Genomic DNA, 20,636 nt, shown 5'->3' with positions numbered 1-20,636 from the left:
TATGGGCCGATTTTTTTTAATTGTTTGGGCCGATTTAATTAAATTCTTGGGCCGATTTAATTAAACTCTTGGGCCAATTTAATTAAATTGTTTGGGCCGATTTTATTAATTGTTTGGGCCGAGACTTGGGCCGATTTTAATAAGTCTTTGGGCCCTTATTTAATTAACTGATGGGCTTCTTTTAATTAAAGGATTTGGACCTATTTTAATTAAATTGTTTGGGCCTTATTCAAAGAAAAACATGATAGACTTAATTTATCTAATTAATTTGGGCTTATATCTATTTAAATTATTTGAGCTCTTAATTATTAATTTAAATTGAGCTTGATATTAACCTCTTAAATTAATTATTTAAATGGAGTCTTCCATTTGATTATTTACAAATGAACTTTTAAAATAAAATATTTTGAGTTAAATTCTTATTTCTTTTCAAATGACTTATTAATATGGATTATTTGAAAATGATTAAATTGTTTTATGTATGAGAAAGCATGATCTATGATGATATAATTTATCTATGTAATATTATAGGTTTTGTTTTTAAATGACGGAATATTTGACTTGATGACATAAATAGAACGAGTTATGATTAATGCGCATGTTGATGTTCGAATAAATAGTTTCGAACCTAAATGATAGTTATGTGATAATGTTTTGAGTCTAAGGTTTTGACGAGATAAGATTAATATTATAATTTACTAATTTTTAAGGGTGATGATGGGCTCACTTATTGGGCTTCATGATTTTATTATCTTGGGCCTCATTTGTTGGGCTCTAGAAATAAATTGATGTTGGGCCTAATATTATTAATGCACTGGGCTTCGAATTTATTCTTTTGGGCTCGAATTAAATTCCTTTTGGGCCTTGATTATTTTATTTTAATTGGGTCTTCATAATTATTCTATTAAGTTTAATTAGAGAAGATTTTAAGACTTACTAATTATTAATTAGTAAGTGAATTAGATTATTTTAAGATGAGTAGATTATTAAAGATTAATAATCCGACCTCATAAGACGAGCTTTAATTCCTTAAATAGGATTAGCATCTCATAATTTAATTAAAGGAATATGAGTCATGCATAATCATTTCACGCATCCTCATTTATTGAGATTTTTCGAGAATTAGAATCTTATTTTATTTTCTCGAATTAAAGGTCAAGCACCAGAGTTAGAGCTAAACCGTGAGTCTGCTATTCAGGTAGGCTTTCTACGTAAAAACTAAAATTATATATTAGAATTGTTAAGACTTTATGCTTATGAATTTAAATAATATTGTCAATGCCTAAATGCTTTATGTTTTATTATTAATTGCCTATCTGATGTTAATCGAATTCGGATTCTGGATGGGACCGCAAATCCCTTCGGAATTAGTGTACACCCTTGTGATCGTGAGTCATCTAGCGGGTTGGCCGATCATAGTGTCCGTAGAGGGAGGCCTCCCTCTCGGCACGAGTTACTGATATGGTAATTAATGATATAAAATACCTGCGCGGGTTATTGATGAAAGAAATGATATTATGTTTGGTAAATACGAGTCTTTAAAGGAAAACACTCGTATTTTACTACTGTTGAAAGGCTTGACAATAAAATATTATGCATGTATGTAAATTTCGGCAAGTGTCCACTAAGTACTCCTGTACTTAGCCCTGCATGTATTTATAAATGTGCAGGTTGAGCTGTGATCGAGGATGTAGTGTGCAAGCGGAGCTTCTGTCAATCTAGGATGAGTACCTCAGAGTAGAGTATATGTCTTCATACATATATTCAAATTATTATTCCGCTGCAAACACTGATTTTACTAAGACATTATGTTATCTGTCAAAACAATATGTACTATTTAATAATGTACTCAAACTCGTTGAGTACCCCTTTGAATAATATTATGTACGGTCCCCTTGTGGCCTTCATTGATATCTAGATATTTCGATTGATTTCTTTATACAAGTCAAGTCATCAAGAAACCGAATATGCCCCTTTCTAAATCCCGCTCCTAAATCCCCTCCCTTAGTTGCGGTTTTCCCGAAATTGCTATCCTTAGCAAGTGCGGTCGTGACAGAATGGTATCAGAGCGTTTCTTTTGCTCTGAGTACTACTCATTCCTTCTAAGTTGAGTCTAGATTAAGTAAGTAAATACACTTTGAACTAGTTGACAAAAGCTTGGCACTACATCTCGTCACGCTCAACGGAGGTTATGGTAAGTACTTTCAAGTTTTAATTAAGTTAATTTCTTGAAATGTATGAAGCATGAATAAGTATGACTATGGTATGAATCACAAGAACTTAGAACTGTTAAGTTATATATGCTCACTCTCACGACGGAACATAGAAGAGAACTTAGGGAGATGCCTTAACTTTTTCTTCATGTTACGATGACATCGACAATGATGGTCGAAATAGAGAAAGAAGAATCACACGAAGGGTCGCATGATGAAACCACGAGCATGAAGATTGAGCAGCGTAACGAACGCCAATAGTACGTTGATGGCATGGGCATAACTTAAATATTCGAGTGTTTTTCTACGATGAGATCTCGAATTAGCTTGGCCTTTTGAACTTATTTTGTTGAAACTTTTAGTGCTCGTTGCTAGATTTAAGAAAATATCATCATCACATAACAAGCCCTAAGTTCGGTAAACAACGACACTAGAGCTATATGATAGTCGAATTAGGTAATCTGTGATTAAGTATTAAGAACCTGTATGACTTGTGTAAATGCTAGATTTAGATGATGAGGTATTTTTGCACGTTATGGTTATTGAACCGAACTTGTTTTCCCATTTTAGATATTTAGAACCTTATCGCCTTAAGTTACGTGTCGTGTGCTACTTTTGACGATAGAATTTCCTTTGTTAGATGGCGAGGACTGTTTTCACCCGACGACGACCACTGCCCCCATGGGCTAGTCCAGAGGAGGTCAAGCGGTCCTACCGCACCTATGCTCCATGTCACGGGGATAACCTCGGACAGTTCCTCGCAGGTTTTCACAAACACTGGGTCGAGGCGAGTGCACATGGAGTATCAGGGTATGACGGTATCCAGAGGTTGATCTTACTGTTACCTTCCGAGTGGCAGGGATGGGCTAGACAGATTTCTGCCCACTACATCTTTCGCCGAGAAGATTACCACGACCTCATGGGAGACTTCCCTAGCTTTATTGCGGAGCTTCAGATCTGTTTCACTTTGTGGGGCCGTGCTCCTCTAGGGCCCTACATCCTTCCGGGAGACTACGTACAAGTGGGGACGCCTTTGCCAGCGGAGACATCCGCTACTGCCCCTGAGTCTCCGATGGCCTTGCCACGAGATTCTCCACCACGTGCCTCAGTTCTAGGGCGCCGTGGTAGGCACGATGACGAGACAGGCCCTTCTCGTCCACGGGCTCGCAGGGATTTCCCATCGCCTCCTGACTTATCAGCCCGGGCTGCTACTCCTCCACCACCAATGATACCTACGGCAGAAGCAAGGCTTTCGACTGCCATGGCCAACGCTGACAGGGTCATGTCCAACCTGAGGGAGTTCATAGATAGGGGCAAAGCCCCTATGCAGGAGGATGATGGTACAGTACCGTATGGTACGATGAGGAGTACTCGTCCCGAGCCCGTGCCAACTCCAGCTCCGATCAAGCCTCGTGCCACGGCCAGGATCAGCACCAGAGACGATCCGATCCGTGAGATGGTGAACGACATCTTCCGCTCAGCCCAGATCATGCAGGAGACAGGCGAGGGCCAGGGAGAGACTCCGTTGCCCAGCTGGGAGCCGGGCGAGGATGAGGAGGAGGACCCCGAGGAAGATGAGGAGAAGGACCCCGAGGAGGATAAGGAGGAAGACCCCGAGGAGGATCCAGAAGAGGACCCCCTGGCGTCACCGAGGAGCAGTCGTACCGCGACTCAGAGTTCACAGATTTGATAGTTTTTAGCTTGTGGATGTACTCCGGAAACGATGATTCGTTCCAATGACTATGATTTTATTTATGTTGTTTCTAGCTAGCATTAGTACGGAAATGTTGGTCTCTAGGACGTTCCGTGAATAAAAACCCTTTTGTGATTGCTTAACTAGTAAGCCGGTACATCATAGGGAATACTAGATAGACTTTACTTACATTTTGGGTTGACAATGTAAAAGCCCTCAATGAGACAATTTTCCATGAGATATAAATGACCCTAGCATGGGTTTTCTACGACGATCTCGTGTATGTTTTATGTTTCTCTACGGGTTTTATTCTTCACGAGTCAGTTAAGAATGTAGTAACTTTGAATAAAGTGACTTGTGTATGCAACGTTTCCTGTTAATATATTAGTTTTGGAGTTATGATAAGTTAAATTTAACAAACAGTTCTTTATTAATTACCTTAGAGATTCCTGTATAGAATGTATTAAAAAGGGTGTTTGTAATTTGCAGAATGCCGCCTAAACGAGGTCGCCCCCCTAGGAGAAACGTTAACAATGATGGAAATCGCGATGAAATACCAGAAGGGCGGCGAAACGATAGGGAACCTACCCCACCCCCTCCACCCCCTGCTAGAAGGACTGAAGAACTGTTTCTTCGACAGAATCCGCCCACATTCACTGGGACAGGCGACCCAGCCGAGGCCGAAGCTTGGATACGCGCCTTGGAGCGTATCTTCACCTTCCTACACTGCACAGAAGAAGAGCGACTCTCGTGTATGTCTTTCCAACTAGCCGGATCGGCTGACTTTTGGTGGGAAGCCCGCCGAAAGACTCTGACTCCCGAACAATGGGCAGCATACACTTGGGAAGACTTTAAGACGGGATTATATGATAAGTATATTCCCAAAAGCTACAGAAAGAAGAAGGAGGCTGAGTTCTATAGCCTGAAACAAGGGAAAAGGACGGTGACCGAGTATGACAGAGAGTTCTGCGATCTATCGCGTTATGCTCCACAACAGGTGGATACTGATGAGAAAATGGCGGAGAAATTTTGTGCCGGTCTGAGGCACGAGATTCGGATGACTCTAGCTAGTCATGGTGGACTCTCATACACTGAGTCTTTGAACAGGGCACTGGACATCGAAGCTGCGATGCCAGTAGAAAGGTTGGCTCCGCCACAGACCTCAGCGCCAGCCAACCCACCTGCACGCCCTCAGAACTTTAAAGGGAAGCGCAACTGGAACGACCATGGAGGAAATGAAAACCAGACTAACAAGAGGCCATGGCAAGGAAATGCGCCGTTGAGACAATATCAGCAACAAGGACAAGGGAAGCAACAGGGTCCTGCCCCGGCTGGAGGCAGCCAAAGACAAAATGAAGTTCCCCTTTGTCCAAAATGCCACAAACCACATCGTGGTGTCTGTGAGGCTGGAACTGACAGTTGCTACACGTGTGGCCAGAAGGGCCACTACTCGTCACAATGCCCCAACAAACAGCAGGGCGCGGCAATCAGGGCCACTTATGCCCAGCCCCTGCAAGCAGTTCAAGGGCAACACCAGCCCCGCCAACAACAGCCATACCAGCAGCAATACCAATACCAGCCCCGCCAACAACAGCCATACCAGCAGCAATACCAACACAAGCACCAACAGCGCCAACAGCAACAGAGGCGGCAACAACCATTGCCGCAGCAGGCGAGAGCCTTTGCTCTCACCCAAAACCAGCCCGAGAAAAACCAAGGAAACCTGGCAGGTATGGGCAAGCTTAAAGGTTTTTCCATAATGATTCTGTTCGATACTGGTGCCTCGCATTCTTTTATATCTGCCCCTTGCGTAGATACTTTAGAAATCAAATCAGAACGAGCTAAGTGTGCCTTAAGAATCACTACACCCTCAGGAGGAAGATCTACCACCACACATGTTTGCTCGAACGTAGAATTTGAAATAGGAGAACTTAAGATGGTAGCGAACAATCTTAATATTCTGCTCATGTGGGACGTAGATATGATCTTAGGAATGGACTGGCTAGCTGAGAATCACGCCACCATCCTTTGTAGTGAACGAAAAATTTCTCTTCGACCACCTGGAAAGGAACCGACGGAATTTCACGGCATAGGTATGAAGAAAAGAGTACCAGTGATATCCGCATTACAAGCCAGAAAAGAGATGATGAAGGAAGGAAGCACAGCTTATCTCGTCTACCTAAACGGGGAAGCTAGTGAAGACAAGAAGGTGGAAGATGTGGCAATAGTACGAGACTTTCCAGAAGTTTTTCCTGAAATATTGCCAGGACTACCTCCAGACAGGCAACTAGATTTCACCATTGATCTAGAACCTGGATCTGCCCCAGTATCAAAGGCACCGTACAGGATGGCCCCAAAGGAACTACAAGAATTGAAGGTGCAACTACAGGAACTCTTGGACTTGGGTTTCATCAGACCCAGTGTCTCGCCTTGGGGAGCGCCTGTACTCTTTGTCAAGAAGAAAGATGGAACCATGAGAATGTGCATTGATTATCGAGAGTTGAACAAACTGACACTTAAAAACAAATACCCTCTTCCAAGGATAGATGATTTGTTCGATCAACTCAAAGGAGCCAGTGTATTCTCAAAAATAGATTTAAGGTCTGGTTATCATCAATTGAAGATCAGACCAGAGGATATATCTAAGACCGCTTTCCGCACAAGATATGGTCACTATGAATTCATTGTCATGCCATTTGGTCTAACCAATGCACCGGCAGTATTCATGGACCTCATGAATCGAGTTTTCCATCCATACTTAGACAAATTTGTCTTAGTGTTTATAGATGATATCCTCATCTATTCTAAGAATGACCAAGAGCATGAAAATCATTTAAGAATCATCCTGGAGACATTAAAGACGGAGAAGTTGTTCGCCAAATTCAGCAAGTGCGAATTTTGGTTGAAAGAAGTAATGTTTCTAGGGCACATCGTATCAGCAGATGGAATCAAGGTGGACCCCGCCAAGGTGCAAGCAGTGCGCGAGTGGAAATCACCAACCACACCTAATGAAATCCGAAGTTTCTTAGGTTTGGCAGGATACTACCGGAGATTCATCGAAGGATTCTCTAAAATAGCGAGACCAATGACGCAATTACTTCGCAAAGGAATCAAGTATAAGTGGAACGAAGAGTGTGAAGCCAGCTTCCAAGAGCTGAAGAAGAAATTGACAACTGCACCAGTGCTAGCAGTTCCAGCAGCCGATAAAGAATACGTGATCTTCACAGACGCGTCCAAAAATGGGCTAGGTTGTGTGTTGATGCAAGAAGGAAAGGTTATTGCCTACGCCTCGCGACAACTAAGGCCACATGAATTGAACTACCCCACTCATGATCTGGAACTAGCAGCAATTGTGCATGCTTTGAAAATTTGGAGACACCATCTATACGGAGTTAGATGTGAAATCTTCACTGATCACAAAAGTCTTAAGTATTTTTTCGAGCAGAAAGACTTGAACATGAGACAGAGAAGATGGCTCGAGCTCGTGAAGGATTACGATTGCGGTATCAACTACCACCCGGGAAAAGCTAATGTAGTAGCTGATGCTTTAAGTCGTAAAACTCAATCCGAGTTAGGACTTCTTCTCACTCAAGAGGACACGCTTGTAAGGGATTTTGACAAATTGAAGATAGAAGTGGTTCAGCCACCGGCAACGACAAGAGCAATTATTGCAACTCTGGTAGCCGTCCCAGACCTCAGAGAAAGGATCGTCAGTGCCCAGAGAACGGATGAGAGCTTGGAAAAAGTTCGTCTCAAGATCCGAACAGGCACGCCAGGAGGCTACCAAGAGGCAACGGATAACGCAGTTCTTTTTGAAGGAAGATTGTGTGTTCCCCATAACGAGGAACTGAGAAACGAGATCATGAGTGAAGCTCATGACACGCCCTATACCGCTCATCCCGGAAGTACCAAAATGTACCAAGATCTAAAACAGAAGTTTTGGTGGGACGGGATGAAACGAGATATAGCCTCGTTTGTAGAGCGTTGCCTTGCATGCCAGCAAGTGAAAGCTTTACATCAACGACCATATGGGAAATTACAGCCATTGGAAATCCCAGAATGGAAGTGGGAGCACATAGCGATGGATTTCGTGACGGGTTTACCCAAGACAAATAGAGGCAACACAGCTATTTGGGTAATAGTAGACCGTCTCACGAAGAGCGCTCATTTTATACCGATTCCAATTACCCATGGATCGGAGAAACTAGCCCAACTGTACATTCGTGAGATTGTACGGCTACATGGAATACCAATATCCATTACTTCAGATAGAGATTCAAAATTTACTTCTAGATTTTGGATCAGTTTACAGAAAGAGTTGGGAACGAGATTAAACTTTAGCACCGCCTTTCACCCTCAAACAGATGGACAATCAGAAAGGACAATTCAGACCCTTGAAGATATGTTGAGGACAGTGGTGCTAGACCGAGGAGGAAGTTGGGAATCAGTGCTGCCGTTAATCGAATTCGCCTACACAATAGTTACCAGGCAACCATTGATATGGCACCTTATGAAGCGCTGTATGGAAGGAAGTGTAGATCACCACTTTACTGGGATGAGGTAGGTGAAAGAAAAATCCTTGGGCCAGATGCAGTAAGCGAGATGATTGAGACCATCCGCCAGATTAGAGCAAGAATTAAAGAGGCTCAGGACAGACAGAAGTCTTATGCTGATACCCGACGAACTGAACTACAATTTCAGATTGGAGACAAGGTTTTCCTTAAAATATCACCCTCGAAAGGGATCGTTAGATTCGGTGTTAAGGGTAAGTTGAGACCCCGTTTTGTAGGACCTTATGAGATCCTTGAAAGAATAGGTCTCGTAGCGTATAGGTTGGCACTGCCACCTAGCTTTGGAAACGTCCACAATGTGTTCCACGTGTCACAGCTGAGACGGTACGTGTTTGACCCCAAACACGTGATTCACCGAGATGAAATGATTCTTAACCCAGATTTGACGTACGAAGAAAAACCTGAAGCCATTTTGGACCGAAAGGTGCAAGAGTTGAGGAATAAATCGATCGCGTCAGTCAAAATACTGTGGAGACACCATGGACCGGAAGAAGCAACGTGGGAACTTGAGGACCAGATGAAAGAAAAATACCCAGAACTTTTCACATAGGTATGCAAATTTCGGGACGAAATTTCTTTTAAGGGGGATAGTATGTAATGACCCGACTTTTTATTAAGGATTATATACTTTTAATTACTGATTTAAGGATTTATTATGGTAATTAGAGTTCAGCATCCATTAATAAAATACGAACTTATATGAATTTGATAATTTATATATGTGATGATTTATTTTTTTTATTTTCAATAGATGATGCACTCAAAATATATTTTGAGTCCATTAATTTATTGTGGAGAATTTAACACTGAAGTGTTAAATATGAATCTTTTATCGATTGTTTACTTAAGCCCATGAGTAATTTAATTTATGTTAGAAGCAAGCTCAAATGGATTTTTATGCTTCAATAAGAATTAGGCTTATATGTCTTAATGTATTTAAATGAGTTTGGAACCATATAATTAATATATTAATCTCTTAGATATTTTATTACATATATAATCCTAAGCATGCTGAATCCTAAGCATGCTGAAGAATTTTGAGCGCATGCTGAAGAAATTCTTCAGTCATACATGCAGGCTGAAAGGGGTTCATACCTGTAAGTTGAAAAATTCCACAATCCTCATCCATCCAAACCACCCCATTTTTCTTTAAAACCACAGCCACTTTCACCATTCTCACACCACCATTTTCAACTACTGCAGCCCAATTTCACAGCCAATTTTAAGGTAATGCAACAAAGAAATTTCTGCATCTTTCCATTCTCTTCCCAAATTGATTCCTAATTTTTGTGATATACAATATCTGCAGAGACTATTATCCACCTACTCAAGGTATCATCACCCTCAGGGAACCACCAATTCATACCAATTCATACGGCTGTTCTGATATTTCACAACATGTTTACATATGCACATATGAACTGAAATTTACAGACTAGTTCAGTTTCAAGAAAAGAATTTCAGATTTCATTAAGCAATTACAGTATTTGATTTTTGCTCAAATCCTATGTACTAAGTGTTCGACTGAATTTGAGGCTTGAAACCTTTGAAGGGGGGGGGGCTGACTCTGCTGTGTGTGTGTGAGTCGAGATCAGAGGGAGGCGGCAGCCGCGGTGGCTCGTCGCCGGCGACGGAGCGGCGGCGGTGAACCTGCCGTGGTTCCGATCTGCCAAAAATGAAAGAAGAGGGGGTTTTTAGCTTCAAGTTTTAAAAAAAAAATGAAAGGAGAAGGGGAAACTTAGGGTTTACCTGGGCTGTCTCCGGCGACGGCGGCTCCTCCACGGCCGTGGGCCTGTGCAGCCAGCGAGAGGGAGGGCGACGCGGCGGCGTGGCTTACGCCGTGTCTGCCGGCGTGTGTGGCAGTGAGGTTAGAGAGAGAGATCGAGATGAAGTTGAGAGTTAGGGATAGAGAGAGAGGGAGAACAAGGGGTGGCCGTGGCGTTGAACGGCGGCGGCGGATCTGCCGTGGAGGAGAGGCGGAGGAGATGACAGCGGCGGCGTGGTCGCGCTGCTGCGCCTGGTTCCAGCGGCCGAGGGAGCGAGGGAGTCGAGGGTGGCGACACCTGGTGGCTGGTCGCGGTGGCCGAAGGAGAGGAGGGGAGGAGGCGACGGCGAGGCGGCGCGCCGGAGGCGGCGCCGCCCTCAGCCGAACAGAGAGGGAAAGGCGAGAGAGAGAGTGAGAAAGGAGAGATGGGGCGCAGCTTGTGTTATGTGTGTGTTTGAGTGTATTTAGTGTGTGTGTATATTTAGGTTAGGATTTGGGCCGGGTATGGGCCGATTTTTTTTAATTGTTTGGGCCGATTTAATTAAATTCTTGGGCCGATTTAATTAAACTCTTGGGCCAATTTAATTAAATTGTTTGGGGCCGATTTTATTAATTGTTTGGGCCGAGACTTGGGCCGATTTTAATAAGTCTTTGGGCCCTTATTTAATTAACTGATGGGCTTCTTTTAATTAAAGGATTTGGACCTATTTTAATTAAATTGTTTGGGCCTTATTCAAAGAAAAACATGATAGACTTAATTTATCTAATTAATTTGGGCTTATATCTATTTAAATTATTTGAGCTCTTAATTATTAATTTAAATTGAGCTTGATATTAACCTCTTAAATTAATTATTAAATGGAGTCTTCCATTTGATTATTTACAAATGAACTTTTAAAATAAAATATTTTGAGTTAAATTCTTATTTCTTTTCAAATGACTTATTAATATGGATTATTTGAAAATGATTAAATTGTTTTATGTATGAGAAAGCATGATCTATGATGATATAATTTATCTATGTAATATTATAGGTTTTGTTTTTAAATGACGGAATATTTGACTTGATGACATAAATAGAACGAGTTATGATTAATGCGCATGTTGATGTTCGAATAAATAGTTTCGAACCTAAATGATAGTTATGTGATAATGTTTTGAGTCTAAGGTTTTGACGAGATAAGATTAATATTATAATTTACTAATTTTTAAGGGTGATGATGGGCTCACTTATTGGGCTTCATGATTTTATTATCTTGGGCCTCATTTGTTGGGCTCTAGAAATAAATTGATGTTGGGCCTAATATTATTAATGCACTGGGCTTCGAATTTATTCTTTTGGGCTCGAATTAAATTCCTTTTGGGCCTTGATTATTTTATTTTAATTGGGTCTTCATAATTATTCTATTAAGTTTAATTAGAGAAGATTTTAAGACTTACTAATTATTAATTAGTAAGTGAATTAGATTATTTTAAGATGAGTAGATTATTAAAGATTAATAATCCGACCTCATAAGACGAGCTTTAATTCCTTAAATAGGATTAGCATCTCATAATTTAATTAAAGGAATATGAGTCATGCATAATCATTTCACGCATCCTCATTTATTGAGATTTTTCGAGAATTAGAATCTTATTTTATTTTCTCGGATTAAAGGTCAAGCACCAGAGTTAGAGCTAAACCGTGAGTCTGCTATTCAGGTAGGCTTTCTACGTATAAACTAAAATTATATATTAGAATTGTTAAGACTTTATGCTTATGAATTTAAATGAATATTGTCAATGCCTAAATGCTTTATGTTTTATTATTAATTGCCTATCTGATGTTAATCGAATTCGGATTCTGGATGGGACCGCAAATCCCTTCGGAATTAGTGTACACCCTTGTGATCGTGAGTCATCTAGCGGGTTGGCCGATCATAGTGTCCGTAGAGGGAGGCCTCCCTCTCGGCACGAGTTACTGATATGGTAATTAATGATATAAAATACCTGCGCGGGTTATTGATGAAAGAAATGATATTATGTTTGGTAAATACGAGTCTTTAAAGGAAAACCCTCGTATTTTACTACTGTTGAAAGGCTTGACAATAAAATATTATGCATGTATGTAAATTTCGGCAAGTGTCCACTTAGCCCTGCATGTATTTATAAATGTGCAGGTTGAGCTGTGATCGAGGATGTAGTGTGCAAGCGGAGCTTCTGTCAATCTAGGATGAGTACCTCAGAGTAGAGTATATGTCTTCATACATATATTCAAATTATTATTCCGCTGCAAACACTGATTTTACTAAGACATTATGTTATCTGTCAAAACAATATGTACTATTTAATAATGTACTCAAACTCGTTGAGTACCCCTTTGAATAATATTATGTACGGTCCCCTTGTGGCCTTCATTGATATCTAGATATTTCGATTGATTTCTTTATACAAGTCAAGTCATCAAGAAACCGAATATGCCCCTTTCTAAATCCCGCTCCTAAATCCCCTCCCTTAGTTCGCGGTTTTCCCGAATTGCTATCCTTAGCAAGTGCGGTCGTGACACGTTATTTGGTCCTCGGCGAAAGGCGGAGAAATAGCGGCACATTACCGGCGGCATTATGCCGTCGTTAATTACTGGCGGGGGGGTTTGCCGCCGGTGATATTCACCGGACGGCGGCGGTTGAGTATCACCGGTAATTGATATTCACCGGCGGGTAAAATGCCGCTGCTAATTAACCGGCGGGAAAATACCGCCGGTAATATTTTTGTAATTTATTTATTATTTATTATTTAGACGAACGTCTCAGTCGGTCACCCATCTTAGTTGTGCTCTAAGTCAAGCACGCTTAACTTTGGAAGTTCATTTCGAATGGTCACCAGTACAGAACATTCGTATTATTGATATATAGAGTACCTATTAATTCATTTAAAGTCTAATTCACTATACAAAATCATATATATATTCATAACCTTATAATATATCAAGATGATATCGATGAGATGCTGTTAATTACGGATCGAACTCGTTTTTGTCTTTATTTTTATGTCGCAAAAGTATTTATTTATTAATTTATTATTATTATTAATTAATTAATTAATTTTTTTTAATCAATATAGTTTATATACTCCATTAGTATTTTATGATGATAATTATTGTATTTTGAATTTATTTCCATACGTCCTTATTTTTATAAAAAACAAGGAGATAATTTGTTATAAGATAAGTAATTTGAATTTATTTCCATTCGTCGTTATTTTGAATTTATTACTTTGTTACGAATTAATTGTAATGTTGTTTGAAAACATGAAATTAATAGTTGCTCAACATAACATATATAAATGTAAAAGAAAGTGCAAGTGTAATTTTGTTCCAAAACATAGTTCAGACAAATAGTTCCAAAACATGAATTAATTACATAGTCCAAAACATTAAATTAATAGTTCCAAAATATAAAGTGCTGCTCAAGGTAGCTGACCCGACCGCCTCATGAACGCCTCGATTTCAGCCATACGCTGCTGGAGGGCCTCACGTTCTGCTTGTTCGGCCAGAAGGCGCTCTTCAAGCGTGGAGATCCGTGTCTCATACATCTGCTGAGACATCATGGAAGTGCCTGTGCTTTGAGAAGACCCCCTACTAACCTGGCTCCTACCGGCACTTCCAGTGCCGTAGAGCCGGGACCTGTCGGGCCGTACGACCTCCAAGTAGATCTCAGGCAGCCGGTCCTCTCGCCCAGTCTCAACAGCAATGCGACGAATCTCCGCCTAATTCAGAAATAACAATTGAAAATTGTATTAAAATAAATACATTTCACTATGAATTACTAATATTTGATTAAACTAATTAACCGCTTACATCAATGTCCGCATCCCTCTGTGACAGAAAAGATCTATCCTCGCGCATGTGGAGGAGGAGGAAAGTGCTATAGTTCTGTGCAGTCAGGGGAAGTCCAGTGTCCAAGCTCTGTCCATGCATGCATATAAGATAAACAAGTTATTATTTGCGATATTATATATATATATATATACTTATGAATTTATTTGATAATTACTAACCAGACTCTGCTGCAGGACACGAGTGGACCGAGACCCTCCCACGTGCCTGCTGATCCCAGTACCGGGTCCATCGGGCTCAGACATCCGGTTCGCACGTGCTCGCTCGGAAACGGCCTGAACAGCCTCCTGACTCCAGTATGCCTTGAGTCCTGTCCAGAATTCGGCAGACATCCAGACGGGTCTATCCATCTCCCGACCTGCATCAGTATGAGCCCTGAGCTTCCTCTTGTAGTCGCTCATCATGTCACTGTACCTCTTGCTGGCTTTAACCTCCCACATGGCCCTGACCTCAAGCTCGTCCGCAGGCGACCAAGAAAACTCTTTCTGTTGAATGAAATAGTTAATTTAATATATAACATTTTACAATAGATTATCAAATATTTTATATGCACTATAAATTCAATCATACCTGTAATTCGGCATAGTACAACTCCTTCACATCCGGGGGAGTCAACCTCCAAGTGTACCCGCCTGGGTTATCCACCTTCTTAAATGCTTTAGTGCAGGCTTTGGCCATGCCCACTGGCTCCATCAAAACATTGTGTAAAGGATACTTTAAGGATTTGTTTGTTGTACGAAAAATAATGATTTAAATTAAAATACATACCCATCGGGCATCCTCTGAAAGACAATCCTCCCATGAGCTTCCCTAGGCGCGTTGGCCCTGATGGTGGCAGCTGGAGGGGCGATGGGCCTTCTAGCCCGTGAACTACTAGACGCCTGGGGGGTCTCAGGAGTCGTAGAAATCCCTGTGCCGGACCCATCAGATGTGTCATCAGTCGGCTGGTCATCTCGATCAGACCGAGTAGATGCAGCAAACGAAAATATACTTCTACGGCGAGACATGTTACCTGTTTCAAAATGATTTATATAAGCATTGACACACACAAAATATGATGAATTACTTGAATCTAACGAAATTTCGACAGCATAACCCCCACTATCCATCAACCAAGCAAACAAATACATTATCAAATACTGGGTGCAAACAAATACATTATCAACTACTGTTAACAAACAAATACATTATCAACTACTGAGTGCAAACAAATACATTATCAACTACTTAGTGCAAACAAATACATTATCAACTACTGTCATCATCACTATCGTCGTCATCAGATGTTAACGGTTGATCATCTGATTCTGGTTTCATCGTCATCGTCAATGTCGACGATCCCATATCATCTATTGAGATGTTGCGAGATGTTAATTCTCTGAAGAAGAAACTTAACTCTGTAATTGCCTCCCAAACGTTCTTAGGAAGAAGTTCTTTAAAGGCAACAGGTAGCAGTATTTGCATGAACACGTGACAGTCGTGACTTTTCATGTTGTGCATCTTCAGGTTGTTCAAATCAACGCATCTGCTAATATTTGACACGTACCCATCAGGAAACTTAAGACTCTGTATCCATTGTAGTAAAATCTTCTTCTCATCCCTTTCAAGCGTGTAACATGCTTTTGGATACTGTCGGGCTCCATCCAGTTTCTTTAATTCAGGCCGGGCGACAAAAGACGTTCAGTTCTTCTCTTGACTTTTTTGTATCTTTCGTCTTCCCCCTTCACATTGAGGACAGTATTGAACACATTATCAAACACATTTTTTCAATGTGCATGACATCCAAATTATGTCGAATCAAAAGATCTTTCCAATAAGGAAGATCCCAAAATATGCTTTTCTTCTTCCACCCTATATTTTGATGTCTTGCAAGTTGAGCATTTCTCCCATCAAAGTCTTCTGTAACCTTCACGAAGCCCAACTGATCTATTTGATTCAAGATTTCTGTCCCCGATCTCTGTTCTGGTGCATACACATTGCAAGTCTTATTCTTCAAAAATGAGGTTTTATTTCTTCTAAACACATGGTTACGAGGTAAGAACTTCCGATGACAGTCAAACCACGATTGTTTCCACTCTTCGTTAGAGTGAAAGCTTCTGTATTCTCCATACAATGTGGACATGCCAATCTCCCAGCTGTACCCCACCCAGACAACATAGCGTACGCTGGAAAATCACTGATAGTCCAAATAAGAGCTGCCCGCATGTGAAAATTTTGCTTCACAGATACGTCGTAAGTGTTCGCACCTACGTCCCACAAATATTTCAACTCTTGTATCAGTGGCTGCAAGAATACGTCCAACTTCATCTTTGGATTGGATGGGCCAGGTACGAGAACTGTGAGGAACATGAATTGTTCTTTCATGCACAACCATGGAGGCAAGTTATATGGTGTGACAATGACCGGCCAAGAAGAATATTGACGTCCTGATTGTGCAAAAGGGGCAAAACCATCTGTAGATAGACCTAATCTCACATTTTCTGGTCTCTTGAGCAAATTCAGGATAAAACTGAATTCAAGTGCTTCCAAGCCGGAGAGTCTGCCGGGTGGCGCATAACCCCATCGTCTGTTGAAGTCGCATGCCAACGCATGTTCTCGGCTGTTGCTGCAGATGCAAACAACCTCTGCAGTCGGGGCGTCAAAGGAAAGTAGTACATCTGTTTGGCGGGCACCTGTTTCTTTCGACGACTTCCAGATGCACGCAAATTGTCCTTATATCGTGATTGATCACAGAACATACAACTATGTAGCTCACTAGTTTCCCCCCAATACAACATACAATTATTAACGCAACAATCGATCTTTTCCACGGGCAAACCCAAACCGCGCAGATCTCTCTTCGTACTATAGAAGTCTTCTGGACAGTTGTTATCATTCGGTAAAAGCATTTCGAAACATCGAAGACAACTGATTGTAAGTTCTCTCTGACATGTGACTTTCAGTCTTTATGCTCATGAATTGAGTCATCCAGGATAACTGTGAGTAAGTGTCACAGCCTGGGTACAATGGATTATCGGCCGCGCTCAACATGTCGTAAATCTGTTGAGCATCAGGATTGGGCGGCTCCTCCAGATTTGACACATCTTGATAATTACTAGGTCCAGCATGATCATGCACCATCCTTTCATAGTTATTGTATGACCCATCATCCTCATCCATTACTTGGTAATTACTAGGTCCAGCATGTTCTGCCGCCATATACATCGGTGCTTCCCCGTGATAAACCCAAGTTGTGTAATTGTGGACAAATCCACGCCTAGTAACATGTTTTCCTGACTGTAGGTACAGATAAAAAGGCTTCATTGTTACACTTCTTACACGGGCACCTAATGTTACCTACTCCATCTGTATACGCCGTTGATTTATCGCATAATCAAGGAAACTCTCCAGCCCCGTTCAAATGCAGAACGATCATTGTATCTCGCATACATCCCACATGCGATTATCACTCATTCTTGCAAATTCTAATTGAGAAAAATAAATAAATATAATTACTTGAATCAAACGAAATTTCGACAGCATAACCACACTATCCTAACTACCAAAGTGCTCGACTCTACCAGCAGCTATAGTGACCATAGTGGTCCTAATTTACTAAGCCTATAACTAGGTCTACTACCCGGCCCCCCAATGTCGAAGCAATATACAATACAGTATAAGCAATAAAAAATAAAGTTTGAAATTTAAAACAATCATTTGTTGGGAGAAGATCCTTAAGAAATAATCAATTTCTATCCCCAAGGGAGAAGATCCTTAAGAAATTGATTAAATCTATCCCACAATATATAATATCATATCATTTCATGATAAACACATACGTAGCATACTTAAAATTCAATTAATCATACTTTATTTAACAAAATTATTTAACATAAATAAATCTCTAACAAATTCATACTTAAAATTAATCATGCTTTATAATTAATCAAACAACTTTAATTTAAAATTAATCAACTCCAACTAATTATTAATTAGATTGTAAAAACAAATTTCAATATAATTTAACTAATTAAAATTAATCACACTTCACATATTATAAATTAATTAAAATTAATCAATTAACATTAATTAAGATTCTAACAAAATAATATTAAAAAACAAATTTTAAATTAATTATCATACTTCAAATATTATAAATTAATTAAAATTAATCTAATTAATATTAATTTTAATCTAACAAAATAATTAATAAATAAATCAAATAATTAACGAGAACGAAAGCGTACGGTAGTGGTAGGCGGAGCGGTGGCGATGGCGGTGTCGGCAACGGCGCGGCGTCGTTCAACTAATTAAATGTTAAAGAAATAAATTAATTAAATGTGAAAGTGAGAGATAATTAAAGAGAAAGAGAGAGAAATAATACCTGCAGGGGTGGCTGGCCGGCGGCGGTGGACTGACGGCGGCGGTCGACGGCGGCTGCTGGGTCGGCGAGGAGGCGCGCAGGGGGCAGGGAGAAGGGTTTGAGGGCTGCGCGTGATTGCTGTGAAAGAAAAAGGGGATCTGAAGTCGATTTTATTTAAAGAATTACCGGCGGCATTTTGCCGCCGTTAATTAACGGCGGCAATGCCGCCGTTAATCAACAATTTTTTTAAAATTAAAGTTAAATTAAATTAATTTAACATTACCGGCGGCGAGCCGCCTCTAATTACCGGCGGTGATAATGCCGCCGGTAATACCGCCGTTAAAGAAAAAACCGACCCGCCTTCTTCGGCGTCGTGGGGGCCGCCGATAATTACCGGCGGGCGTTTCGCCGCCGGTAATTTCCCCGGTAATTCTCGGTTTTTTTGTAGTGACCGTAGTGGTAAATTAACCATTTTCTAACTATTGCACTAATAGATCATAGTTTTAAATTGTGGTAACAGATCGGAATAGTGTTTCGGAAGCGGAAAACCGTTGTCTTAGATTTATATGGAAACATTGTTCCTTTTTTAAAAAATTTGCTTGGCGTATACAACTTTCAACTGTCGATCGAGTACTTGACGATGCCATCACAGGAATCCATACCCTATTTCAATAAAACTAAACTGAATGGGGTTTATGAAATGCAAGGGTGGAAATGCACACCCCAGATAGTTCAATATGGTCCTAATGCTATAACAATTTTTGATAATTAATATCCAATTATTCATAAATAATAAAGACAAATCAAATCACACAATACCAATATATTCATTTTGGGTTAAATGCATTTAATATGACGAACCTTGATCGAAATTCATTTTCCCCATGATCTTTAAAAAATTCATTAATTTTAATCACAAACTTTGACATTTGTTCAATTTTTCCACATTTTTATTTCCGTGACCTTAAAATTGACATGGCAATGATGTGGATTTAATTTTACACGTAAACACTGACGTGGAATATATGTAAATTTAAAATTATTTACACATATATATTAATACTCATAAAAAAGCCCTAGTTTGTTGGATTGCTTCGTGTTTCATAAAAAATTACACATCTTCTTCATATATTCTTCCTTGTGTTTCAAAAGAAATTCATCTTTTTTTTTCTGACTCATCGTGAATTAATAAATCTCCTTCGCCAATTCCTCTTTCCCTCACACGAATCTCTCGACGGTGGAGGGTGTTTCGCCGATCGCTGGCACTGGTGCTTGCCAATCTCTCGATTGCCGGTGGGCAGCATTCCCGCCACCGCTGCAGTGGGAGGCAGGTGGATTACTGGCGGGGTGACAGAAGGGTCAATCAAAGTTGGGAAAATGGCGTAGAACGCGAGGAGGGAGCTAATGAGAAAGAAGGATAATAAAGAAAGAGGAAACGATTGCAGATTCCAAGCAATCTGTGCGTTCAACTGAGGAAGAATGGGGGAGACGAAAAATTAGGGTTAATGCTTAATTCTTGAGATTTAATTAGAATAATCAAACGTTGCGTTTAACTGCCAGAATGGAACAAGTATGAGTGTATGACGCGTGCCAACGAGCCACATCATCGCAACGTCAATTCTGATTTGAGGGAAAATAAAAACCATGGGAAATAGAACAAATGTCAAAGTTTGTGAAAGAACTTTTTAAAGATCGTGGGGAAAATGAATTTCGGGCAAAGTTCATGATATTACATGCATTAACCCTTAATATTCATTACAATAAGTCTAACAATCAAGTATACAACTACAACGTACAAAAATGCAATATGTTCTTCAAGCATCAATTTTTGCATCTAAATTGTATATGAATTTTTTTTCATTTTATATCATCATTACAATAAGTCTAACAATCAAGTTACTCAATTACGTGCACAAAAATAGTATCAAAGTTTCTTCATGCGTCAACTTCTAGCATCGCCATGTCTGCAGAATTTGAAGTACAAAAAATAATCATTCCCCTAGCCACAAAATTTCACATAAACCAAATAAAAAGACATGGCTAATAAAACCCGTGGTCTTTCAATTTTTTTTCTAATAAATAGACAACAGTTTAATCTGCGATCACAGTTTTTCAGCTTACACCACACCATTGGATGAAAAAACTACTCAAACATATTAACCAAAAGGCCAAATTCAC

At 40.2% G+C, this 20,636-nt stretch overlaps 1 long non-coding RNA gene across 1 annotated transcript; it reads right to left on the bottom strand.

Annotated features, from left to right (window-relative positions):
- Positions 1–9,864: 9,864 nt before the first annotated feature.
- Positions 9,865–10,304, bottom strand: LOC131017753 (uncharacterized). The gene is made up of 2 exons (XR_009099845.1): positions 10,227–10,304; positions 9,865–10,143 (listed from the first exon to the last, which is right to left on the bottom strand). It is a non-coding gene; the product is annotated as an uncharacterized LOC131017753 (long non-coding RNA).
- Positions 10,305–20,636: the final 10,332 nt, after the last annotated feature.

This window comes from Salvia miltiorrhiza, chromosome 3, assembly GCF_028751815.1.
Source record: "Salvia miltiorrhiza cultivar Shanhuang (shh) chromosome 3, IMPLAD_Smil_shh, whole genome shotgun sequence".
In the NCBI taxonomy this organism is placed as follows: Eukaryota; Viridiplantae; Streptophyta; class Magnoliopsida; order Lamiales; family Lamiaceae; genus Salvia; species Salvia miltiorrhiza.
The sequence above is the reverse complement of the archived record's forward strand: the minus strand, read 5'-3'. Positions and strand labels throughout refer to the sequence as shown.